Genomic DNA, 10,817 nt, shown 5'->3' with positions numbered 1-10,817 from the left:
AAAAAATTAAATATTGTATATAAAAATAAAATTTATATAGAAAAATTTCTATTAGTTTTTAACTTATTATATAAATAGTAATAGTATAATTTAATTATATACATAAATATTTTATCAAAATATATCTTTTATCAGACATATTACTTATATTTTTATATTTTATATAAAACTTTTTGAATTTATCGATAGGGTATGAACTTATAAGCTTAATTTAGCTTATTATATAGTTTATAAATTTAATTTTTAAAATATAATTAAATTTATTAAATTGTAATTTAATAATGATTTTAGAATTATATAGTTAATTTATAGGAATAAAAATTATTCAATTATTTATAAAAAGTTAGATATATTTTAAAAATTACTATTAAATGCAATTTAATTATTATATTTTTTTATTAACTAATACCCAAATTGTTAATAATTAATTGATATATATATATATATAAATAAGTAACAGCGGTCAGTTTGTGAAAAGTGCTCGTTAACAAATCTTAAATTACAACGAAACGAAATTGTTCAACACCTTAAAATTGAAAATTACCGAACTAAGTAGGAAAACGGCCACAATGTTTGTAGAACCTCGATAAGTGTTCGCCGAGACAGTTTCGACATCTGGACTACGTCGGACAGTTTACGACGGATATCCGTCACATAAAAGGGGTAGAAAATAACGTAGCCGATACTCTATCTCGCATCGAAGCGATCGGAAAACCAATAGATCACCATACGCTAGCTGCAGCGCAAGAAAAGGATAGCGAGCTACGCAAAATTATCAACGCTGGCTCGAGCGCGTTGCAGCTGAGAAAAGTACGATTTCCCGATCGGTTTCAGGCAGGTTTCGGATAAGTGTTAAGAACCGGCCAACGCGCACACTACTTCGTAATATCCATATATTCTTTTATTTACGTAGCGTTATCACTGGTAAGGGGGTACTGTGGCGACAAGGACTATGGAACTTTCCAACGGCTCCGCGATACAAAGCGCTACGCTACGCCGTCGAAACGCGACACGACGCACTCAATCTGTCATCGATATCTTCACTCCCCTTCAGCCGAATTTCTCTTCAGCCGAAGGGCATACAGGCGCCAGCCACGAGGGCACTTATAACGAACGCACGTCAGTGGGGATGATATCGATGGGCAATGGAAAAAGAATCAGTTCGGTCGAAAAAATAAGCACATTCGACCACGCGAAAGACGAAAAGAAACGGGTACGCTTTTATCGAGAAATCAACCGAACGACGCTATTGTTTATCGACGTTAAGAATCAGCCGATGTTATTTGCATTATTGGTTAAATATCACCTAGTGTACTTCAGTGCCTATTACACCATTCCACCTCATATTCAAGAGATAAAAACAAAACACCATTAAAAGCTGTAACAGTTATACTTTCAGACCAGAAGAATAAGATGAGAGTATAAGTAAATGAAAAGATATGGAACATTTAAGGACATTAGATATAGCATTGCAAAGAAAGGACAAGATCATACATGATCTATCACAAACGCTATCATGCTTTGAGAAAAATATATTTTTTATCTTTCTTAAAATCCTTTTTAAGAAGGAAAAATGATTTGAAACAAGAACAAAAGAAACTTTCAATCATTTTTCTTCCCTTAAATCGCAGTGTAAAAATAAAGATGAAAAAAATGTTATAGCGGATTGTAAAGACAATACAATGAACGAGCATACCTTGTTGTCGCGAATTGAAACGTTGCTCGTCACCGTGCGTGTCTGATTTGACGTGTAAGACATTTCCTTGCGGAAGTTGACCCTCTAGTTGTTGGCGCGAGGTTCGCCGCTAACGGTTGCTGCGATGCTGATGATGATGTGATCATGTGTATCACTGTATGATTTACTGCTGTATCTCTGTTCACTTGATCGTCCAATGCTCGTGATCCGGCTCGAAGGACCAAATGTTACGACCGTTCGCGTAGAGACGCGATCGCGAGGGAAACGTGTGAGCGGGAGACGTAAATTTTTGCTACGATTATGATAATCGACGCCGCGAATTAGTCGTTCCCCTGTTTCGTTTAGAATAACAGAGATAGTTCAAATGATTTTAACTTTGAATTAACACAGTTAATATAAACGTGTATATTTAACGATATTTAAAGTTATAATGAATACGTCACAAATGATTTAACGATGATACAATTAGTTTGTTACAGTAATTTGACCCGATTTTATGATATTTCTCGATGTATTCGTTAGACTAAGCGACTTTGATTTTATTCGTCTGAACCTTTCGATGCATCCCGTTTGAATTCTCATTTGCCACTGACTGCCCTTCCGTTTGGTCCTTTGTCTTCTCTGAGATACGACCCCCACTACGCTCGGATCACGCCACCGTTCGCGCCTATGATCACCTATACCAGCTTCTTTCTTTATGCGGATAAAATAACGCACCGAAGGCGAATAGATGTTTCTGGAACTCGCTGCTTGACGACAACTATGCGTTTATCGCTACTTTGTGTATACCTCGACGGTCATGTAAGACGATCTGTTTGCGACGGTTAGGAACACGGCCTACAGTAAGCGCCTTGGGGCGTAATAAACGGAGAGAATAAAATTTTAATTAAAATTAAATTTTTTATAAATAAAATATATATAATAATATTCTTAATAAGTTTTAAATTAGAATAAGAAATAGATAAAAATAGGATAAAATATATATTTATATATGTATATATATATATATTAATAAATTGGAATATTAAATTCAATTATTTTATTAACAAAAAAATGCCTCTAATTTGGCTTCAATTTAAAATTTATTTTATTTAATATATAAATTTAAATTTATATAAGAAGTAAAATTTACTTTTAATTTCGACTTAAAGATTGATTTATTTTTTAAATCCTTATATATATATATATATATATATATATATTAAAATATTTAATTAGAATAATCTAAAATATTCAATTTAAATAATTACATGATCATTCTATTAATAAAGAAAAAATTAATATTAAAAATAAAAAAATTATTAAAATAAATAAATATAAAAAATTTAATGTTTTGATATATGAAATTAAAGGAATTAGTAAAATAATTTCTACATCAAAAATTAAAAATGTTAATGAAATTAAATAAAATGGTAATGAAAATGGAATATTTATTTTTGTGATTGGATTAAATCCACATTCATAAGGTAAGTTTTTTTCTATGTTAAATTTTTTATATATTGATAAAAATTTATTTAATAAAAAAATAATTATTAAAATTATAAAAATTAATAAATAATAAATTATATTAATTAAATATATTAATTTAATATTAAATTTTTTAATTGGAAATTAAATGTAATTTAATTATACTATATATTTAAAATTTAATTTAATTTATAATGATATAATAAAATATGTAAATGAATAATCAAATTACATCAACAAAATGTCAATATCAAATAGCGAATTCAAAATTAATATGATGAATTGTTGAAAAATGATTTTTTATTATTCGAATTAAAGAATATAGTAAAAATAATGTTCCAATTAAGACATGAATACCATGAAAACCAGTGGATAAAAAAAAAAAATAGATCCAAAAATTCTATCATTAATACAGAAGAATGAATTATAATATTCAAAAATTTGTATAAAATTAAAATAAAATCCTAAAAAAATTGTTGATATTAATATTGATATTCTTGATTTAAATTTGTTATTTAATATATTATAATGTCTTAATGTTACTGAAAATCCTGATATAAATAAAACAATTGAGTTTAATAAAGGGATTTCAAATGTATTAAAAAATTTAATTATTTTAGGTGGTCATATTAAATTAATTTCAATTGAAGGAGAAATTGAATTATGGAAGAATGTTCAAAAAAATGAAATAAAAAAAAATAGTTCAGAAATAATAAATATAATTATTCTAAATTTTATTATTGATAAAATATAAAAAGAATGTATTCCTTGAAATGTTCTTTCTCGAATAATATCTCGGAATCATATTGTTGTGTCGGACACAACATATGTCGGAATTGTTCTTAATAATATATTTATAGTATTAAAAGAGACAATAATTGGTCATGGTCTAATAGTAACAATATGAAAAGGAAAGTTTTTTTTCATTAATTTGATTCAGAAAAATATAATGTTAATAAAATTGAGAATACATAAGCTTGAATTAAAGCTATTGAAATTTCTAGAATTAATAATATATTTTGAATTATTAAAGTTAATGGTGATAAAATAATGAAGTTTATTATAAAATTTCTTAGTAAAATAAGAATAAGATGTCCTGAAATTAAATTTGCTGAAAGACGAATTGATAATGTTCAAGGGCGAATAAAAAGTCTAATAAGTTCAATAATTACTATAAAATTTATTAAAAATTTTGGAGAATTTAATGGTACTAAATGTCTTAAAGTTTTTATAGGAAAATTAATAATTGAGTAAATTAAAAATCTTAATCATAAAGATAATGCTATTGATAGATTAAATATTAAATGTCTTGTTGATGTAAAGATATAAGGAATTAATCTAAATAAATTTAATATTATAATATAAATTATAATTCTTAAGAATGAAAAAATATGTATTGAATATTTATTAGTTATAATTATTTTAAATTCATTAAATAAATATTCAATAAATAATTTAAAAATTATTAAAATTCGTGAAGGAATTAATCAATATGAATTTGGAAATAAAATAATTGGTAAAATTATAAAAATTCAATTTAATTGAATATAATTATTAATTGAAGGATCAAATATTTCAAATAAATTGTTTATCATAATCATTTTCATTTTTTAATTAAATTATTTTTATTATTATTATTATTATTATTATTATTACTTATATTATAAATATTTTTTATGATAATATATAATAAAAATGAATTTATTAAAATTATAATAGTAAATAAACATATTAAACATATTATAAAGATAACTAATCAATTAATAGGTATTATTTGTGGTATTCATTAGAAGTAAATTTTAATTACTATAATTGATTTAAAAGATCAATTCTTTATTTCAGACATCTAATGATAGAAAAATAATAATAAAATATTAATTTTAGAATGACAATCTAATGTTATTTAAATCAACTAATTTTTCAAATTTTATTTTTAATTCAATTTATAAATAATTCATAAGAAGTTCTTTCTAATATAATAGGTATAAATCTATGATTTATTCCACAAATTTCAGAGCATTGTCCAAAATAAATTCCTGGACGAATACAAAATAAATTTAATTGATTAATTCGACCAGGAATAGCATCTACTTTAATTCCTAATGATGGAATAGTTCATGAATGAATAACATCTAATGAAGAAATAATTATTCGTATAGAAATTTTAAATGGAATAATTAATCGATTATCAGTTTCTAATAATCGAAATTGATTTATTAGTTCATAATTTAATATATATGAATCAAATTCATAATTATTAAATTCTGGATATTCATAAGATCAATATCATTGATGGCCAATAGCTTTAATAGAAAAATGAGGATTTACAATTTCATCGATATAATATAAAATTTTTAAAGATGGAAAACAAATAATTATTAAAATAATTATAGGAGATAAAGTTCAAATAATTTCAATTGTATGATTTTTTAAAAGAGTTAGATTTAAATAATTATTATATATAAAATCTATAATAAAAAATGTTGTTAAAGAAATAATAATAATTATTATTATTATAGTTAAATTATGAAAGGAAATTAAATTATCAGAATAAAAAGAATTTGAATCTTGAAATGTAAATATATTTCATGTAGAAATTTTTAATAATTAAAATTTATTTGAATTTGAAATTCATTATATAATTTTATTAAATTAATTTATTAATAAAAGATAAAAATCTTTATAATTGAATTTTACATTCAAAGCACTAATCTGCCATATTAATAATTATATATATATATATATATTATTTATTAATAAATTTTTAAATTTTAATTATTAAAAATATTTTTAATTTTATTATTTATAATTAAAGGAATTTCAATTAGTGAATGATCTAAGGGAGGATAATTGTTTAATCATTCTAAAGAAGATTGATGAAATTTAAATATAACTAATCGTTTTGAAATTAATCTTTCAAAAATAATAAAAATGAAAAATAATATTCTATTTATTGAAATTATTGCTCCAATTGATGAAATTAAATTTCAACAATAATAAGAATCAGGATAATCTGAATATCGTCGTGGTATAGATATTAAGCCTAAAAAATGTTGAGGGAAAAAAGTTATATTTACACCAATAAATATTATAATAAATTGAATTTTTAATCATTTTTTATTTAATATTAGATCTGTAATTATTGGGTATCAATGAATAAATCGAGTAATAATAGCAAAAACTGCTCCTATTGATAGTACATAATGAAAATGTCCTACTACATAATAAGTATCATGTAAAATAATATCAATTGATGAATTAGATAATATTACTCCTGTTAATCCTCCAATTGTAAATATTAAAATAAAACCAATAGATCAAATGATTGTAATATTAAAATTTATTTTTGAACCATGATAAGTTGCTAATCATCTAAATACTTTAATTCCTGTAGGAACAGCAATAATTATTGTTGCTGATGTAAAATAAGTTCGAGTATCAACATCTAATCCAACGGTAAATATATGATGAGCTCATACAATAAATCCTAGGAATCCAATTCCTAATATAGCATAAATTATTCATATTCCAGGATGACTAAGTTCTATTCGAATTAATAATCTTATTGAAGATCCAATTATTCCTGATCATATTGCAAAAATAAAATATATTATTCCAATGTTTTTATGATTAGTTGGTATTAATCATTTTTTTATTAAGATTTATAAATATAAAATTTATATAATTAATTTTGAAGATTAATAGTTTATTTAACATAAAATCTTAAATATTAATTTAATATAAATTAATTAATTAAATTTTTAATTATAATTATAATAATTTTAATTTAATTAAATTAAATAAAATTTTAAAGATTAATTTAAAAATTTTTAAATAATAAAGTATTATGTCTGAAAAAGAAATAAACTGTAAATTTATTTACAAAAATTAAAAATTTTTTAATACTATTTCAAAATTTATTTTATAATATTTAATATAGTTTAAGAAAAATATTAAATTGCAAATTTAAAGATTAAATTAATAATATTTGTATTAAATTAAATAAAATAAATATAAAAGAAAAAATAAAATTGTAATTAGAATGTAGATTTTTATATGAAAAATTTCAAAATGTATAATTATTTTACTAAATTTAAATTTAAATTTCATATTATAATTCTTCTTGTTAATAATAATAAAATTATTAAATTATTTCTTAAATTTAAATTTAAATTATAAATAAATTCTCATTTGAATATAAATGAAAAAAATAATGGTAAAGAGGAATATATGAATAATAAGGAAAATATGAATATATTGAAAAATTTCTAAAATTTAAATTATTTACATTATAAAAATTAAAAAAATATATTAAAGTTGAAAATATACATAAATAAATTAGAATTAATAATATGAATAAGTTTTTATTAGTATGAAGAATAAAATAAAAAAATAATGAATTAAAAATTGATGAACATCCAAATAATTTTTTTATAGAGAAGTTGTATATTTGTATATAAAGCAATGAATGTATTATTAATAAATAAAGTAAGAATTAGATATGGTGTAATGAAAGTTATTGAAGAAAAAAAAATAAATTGGAATAAATTTTATAAATGTTGAAATAATTAAAATTTGATTTCATGAAGATATATTATAAATATAAATTATTCAAAAACAAAACGGAAATAAACCAATTTTTAAAAATATAGATAAATTTATTAGAAAATTAATTATATAATTTTTAAAAATAAAAACTTGTGTATAATTTAAAGAAATAATAATAATAATAATTAATAATCTTGGAATTGATGATATTATAAAATATATGATTCTAACAATTTTATTATTTGATTTAATATTAATTATTCTAATTAAAATAATTGTCGAAAATTCTATTGATAATCATTTAAAGTAAATTCTTGATGAATTTAATATAATAAAAAATAAAATAATTACTGATAAATAAGAGAATATATATATTTTATTATAAAAAATAAATGTTTATTTTTTTTTTTTTTTTTTTTTTTTTTGAAAAAATTAAATATTGTATATAAAAATAAAATTTATATAGAAAAATTTCTATTAGTTTTTAACTTATTATATAAATAGTAATAGTATAATTTAATTATATACATAAATATTTTATCAAAATATATCTTTTATCAGACATATTACTTATATTTTTATATTTTATATAAAACTTTTTGAATTTATCGATAGGGTATGAACTTATAAGCTTAATTTAGCTTATTATATAGTTTATAAATTTAATTTTTAAAATATAATTAAATTTATTAAATTGTAATTTAATAATGATTTTAGAATTATATAGTTAATTTATAGGAATAAAAATTATTCAATTATTTATAAAAAGTTAGATATATTTTAAAAATTACTATTAAATGCAATTTAATTATTATATTTTTTTATTAACTAATACCCAAATTGTTAATAATTAATTGATATATATATATATATAAATAAGTAACAGCGGTCAGTTTGTGAAAAGTGCTCGTTAACAAATCTTAAATTACAACGAAACGAAATTGTTCAACACCTTAAAATTGAAAATTACCGAACTAAGTAGGAAAACGGCCACAATGTTTGTAGAACCTCGATAAGTGTTCGCCGAGACAGTTTCGACATCTGGACTACGTCGGACAGTTTACGACGGATATCCGTCACATAAAAGGGGTAGAAAATAACGTAGCCGATACTCTATCTCGCATCGAAGCGATCGGAAAACCAATAGATCACCATACGCTAGCTGCAGCGCAAGAAAAGGATAGCGAGCTACGCAAAATTATCAACGCTGGCTCGAGCGCGTTGCAGCTGAGAAAAGTACGATTTCCCGATCGGTTTCAGGCAGGTTTCGGATAAGTGTTAAGAACCGGCCAACGCGCACACTACTTCGTAATATCCATATATTCTTTTATTTACGTAGCGTTATCACTGGTAAGGGGGTACTGTGGCGACAAGGACTATGGAACTTTCCAACGGCTCCGCGATACAAAGCGCTACGCTACGCCGTCGAAACGCGACACGACGCACTCAATCTGTCATCGATATCTTCACTCCCCTTCAGCCGAATTTCTCTTCAGCCGAAGGGCATACAGGCGCCAGCCACGAGGGCACTTATAACGAACGCACGTCAGTGGGGATGATATCGATGGGCAATGGAAAAAGAATCAGTTCGGTCGAAAAAATAAGCACATTCGACCACGCGAAAGACGAAAAGAAACGGGTACGCTTTTATCGAGAAATCAACCGAACGACGCTATTGTTTATCGACGTTAAGAATCAGCCGATGTTATTTGCATTATTGGTTAAATATCACCTAGTGTACTTCAGTGCCTATTACACCATTCCACCTCATATTCAAGAGATAAAAACAAAACACCATTAAAAGCTGTAACAGTTATACTTTCAGACCAGAAGAATAAGATGAGAGTATAAGTAAATGAAAAGATATGGAACATTTAAGGACATTAGATATAGCATTGCAAAGAAAGGACAAGATCATACATGATCTATCACAAACGCTATCATGCTTTGAGAAAAATATATTTTTTATCTTTCTTAAAATCCTTTTTAAGAAGGAAAAATGATTTGAAACAAGAACAAAAGAAACTTTCAATCATTTTTCTTCCCTTAAATCGCAGTGTAAAAATAAAGATGAAAAAAATGTTATAGCGGATTGTAAAGACAATACAATGAACGAGCATACCTTGTTGTCGCGAATTGAAACGTTGCTCGTCACCGTGCGTGTCTGATTTGACGTGTAAGACATTTCCTTGCGGAAGTTGACCCTCTAGTTGTTGGCGCGAGGTTCGCCGCTAACGGTTGCTGCGATGCTGATGATGATGTGATCATGTGTATCACTGTATGATTTACTGCTGTATCTCTGTTCACTTGATCGTCCAATGCTCGTGATCCGGCTCGAAGGACCAAATGTTACGACCGTTCGCGTAGAGACGCGATCGCGAGGGAAACGTGTGAGCGGGAGACGTAAATTTTTGCTACGATTATGATAATCGACGCCGCGAATTAGTCGTTCCCCTGTTTCGTTTAGAATAACAGAGATAGTTCAAATGATTTTAACTTTGAATTAACACAGTTAATATAAACGTGTATATTTAACGATATTTAAAGTTATAATGAATACGTCACAAATGATTTAACGATGATACAATTAGTTTGTTACAGTAATTTGACCCGATTTTATGATATTTCTCGATGTATTCGTTAGACTAAGCGACTTTGATTTTATTCGTCTGAACCTTTCGATGCATCCCGTTTGAATTCTCATTTGCCACTGACTGCCCTTCCGTTTGGTCCTTTGTCTTCTCTGAGATACGACCCCCACTACGCTCGGATCACGCCACCGTTCGCGCCTATGATCACCTATACCAGCTTCTTTCTTTATGCGGATAAAATAACGCACCGAAGGCGAATAGATGTTTCTGGAACTCGCTGCTTGACGACAACTATGCGTTTATCGCTACTTTGTGTATACCTCGACGGTCATGTAAGACGATCTGTTTGCGACGGTTAGGAACACGGCCTACAGTAAGCGCCTTGGGGCGTAATAAACGGAGAGAATAAAATTTTAATTAAAATTAAATTTTTTATAAATAAAATATATATAATAATATTCTTAATAAGTTTTAAATTAGAATAAGAAATAGATAAAAATAGGATAAAATATATA

The 10,817-nt window shown here is 24.9% G+C and overlaps 1 pseudogene; it reads right to left on the bottom strand.

Moving 5' to 3' along the window:
• Nucleotides 1-5,015: 5,015 nt before the first annotated feature.
• On the bottom strand, nt 5,016-5,758 carry LOC126877030 (cytochrome c oxidase subunit 2-like; annotated as a pseudogene).
• Between the last annotated feature and the right edge of the window lie 5,059 nt (nt 5,759-10,817).

Source organism: Bombus huntii, unplaced genomic scaffold (assembly GCF_024542735.1).
Source record: "Bombus huntii isolate Logan2020A unplaced genomic scaffold, iyBomHunt1.1 ctg00000111.1, whole genome shotgun sequence".
Classification (NCBI taxonomy): Eukaryota; Metazoa; Arthropoda; class Insecta; order Hymenoptera; family Apidae; genus Bombus; species Bombus huntii.
The sequence above is the reverse complement of the archived record's forward strand: the minus strand, read 5'-3'. Positions and strand labels throughout refer to the sequence as shown.